The sequence below is a fragment of the Palaemon carinicauda genome, chromosome 7 (assembly GCF_036898095.1).
Source record: "Palaemon carinicauda isolate YSFRI2023 chromosome 7, ASM3689809v2, whole genome shotgun sequence".
Classification (NCBI taxonomy): Eukaryota; Metazoa; Arthropoda; class Malacostraca; order Decapoda; family Palaemonidae; genus Palaemon; species Palaemon carinicauda.
Genome location: NC_090731.1, coordinates 43,925,755 through 43,928,254, shown reverse-complemented (window position 1 = coordinate 43,928,254; position 2,500 = coordinate 43,925,755).

The following is a 2,500-nucleotide window of genomic DNA, read 5'->3' as shown; positions in this document are numbered from 1 at the left end:
CTTTAGCAGACAGCCACTTTCCATTCTTTTCATATGGCCAGACCCCCTCAACACATTCAAATTCACTTTAGCTGCTAACTCTTTTCTTACACCCGTTCTCACCGTCACTACTTCATTCCTAACAGTATCTAATCGAGATACACCAGCCATACGTTGGAGTAAAAGAGTTTTGTATATGAAAACTTAATGAATTTGTATCTTATGAAACAGTCATTATATATATATATATATATATATATATATATATATATATATATATATATATATATATCTATATATATATATATATGTGTGTGTATATATATATATATTATATATATATATATATATATATATATATATAGATATATATATATATATATATATATATATATATATATATATATATTATATATATATATATATATATATATATATATATATATTTATATATATATATATATATATATATATATATATATATATATATATATATATATTTATATATATATATATATATATATATATATATATATATATATATCTATATATATATATATATATATATATATATATATATATATATATATATATATATATATATATATCCATCTGTGCCCTCTTTCAAAAAAATGCTTTGATTCGTTATTAGCTTATTTCCAGGTATTGATAGCTGCATAATCAAGGTATTGTTAGCAGCCCCCTACACTCAGTAGGGAGTGTAAGGGAAAGATGATTGGGGTATTCTCTAAAGGATTTAGAATATTGTCTGTTACTAGTGTGTAGTGGTCTGTATAACTGTTATAACTGAAGGTCTGAAATGACTCATGGATGCGTTCATCGTCACACTGATAAGGGGCAACTTGGAAAAGAGATTGGGATGACTGGGAATCCTGCCGATTGGAGATCGTTTATTTTGACGGAGTTTTCCATATTCATGATATGAGTGAGATGAAGGAAAGGAATTAGCTTATGGTATGTTAGAGTCCTGTAATCAAGGAAGAAATTGTAATGAGGTGTTGTATTAAGTAAAGTGCAATATTTTTCATGCTGTCCATTCAATGTGATGTCAACACTTCTGAAAGTTTACAGAAACTTCGATGTACGAATGAATTGTGTGATGTTGTGATTGTAAGTAATGAGGGAAGAACAGACACTGGCCCTCAGCTGTATTTTGGCATGCCATTTTTCAGTTTTAGCTGCCGTACTTCAAAGCAGATTGACGGCAGAGCATGACTGGTCAATATTAAGGCCATTGATTATTAACATTGGGAAAGTTTTCGGTAATGAATTCGGGCATGCTGGTTCTGCAGTCATGGTCTTGTTAGGATTTTAAAGTTCCGTTTTTTAACAGTGTAGTGGTATATCTTACATGTAGCTTAGTATTTTTTCTCTTGCTGGTGCAATATGCAAAATGGATGTTAATTTTGCCTTTGATTATTTAAATATATATATTAATGTATTCCTTATAGTTTTTTTGTTTCATTTACAAATAAATTTTTTTTTTTGCTTGTTTTTATAAATATAGCATTTCATTTCAGAACCTCTCACTGTGATGTCCTTTCCTCAGCCACTGTTTTCTTTAGTCAAGTTATTTAATATTTTTTTCCCACACTGTGTCCAGTTATCAGTACAAACAATATTTAGTTTCACCTAATGTTCTAACATTTTTTCTTGAGCTTAAAACCATCTTACCTAAAGAATATAGAGCTATATACAATATTCTACTGATTTCCCAGAAGTAAATCAACGGTCATCTTACCTGTTAGTCCAGCTAGCCCAAAAAAAGGGAATTTAGGAGGGAAGAAAGATCCTAGCTGGGTCCCCTTGCTCAGTATAAATCAAGGAGTCTTGCCCAGTACTCCGGTCTGTTGAACTGTTACTTAGGTGTTTGGGTATTCCACTGTTGTATGTTTGTTGTGTAGTGAACGTCAGTTTGTGGTCGGCATTCGGATACTAGGCAGTTTGGGTGTTATCTTTGGCCATAGTCCGCAAACCACTACAACGTACATCTGTTTCCACTCTACCATTTGCTGCAACAACATACTTCAAGTACTTAAACTTTTATACTTCCTCAAGTAACTCTCAATCCAACATTACATTCCACCTCGCACCACCCTCCCTTCTCGTGCATCTCATAACCTTACTCACACCCACATTAACTCTCAACTTTCATCTCTTGCATATCCTTCCAAATTCTGTCACTAATCGACTAAGCTTCTCTTCCGAGTTTGCAAGTAGTACAATATCATCCACAAACAACAACTGATTTACCTTTCATTCACGATCACTCTCGTCTACCAGTTTCAATCCTCGACAAAGCACTCTAGCATTCACCTCTCTCACCGCTCCATCAACAAAAAAGTTGAAACCATGGCGACACCACACATCCCTCTCTCAGCCCCACTCTCACTTGGAACCACTCGCTCATTTCATTTCCTATCCTAATATATATATATATATATATATATATATATATATATATATATATATATATATATATATATATATATATATATAT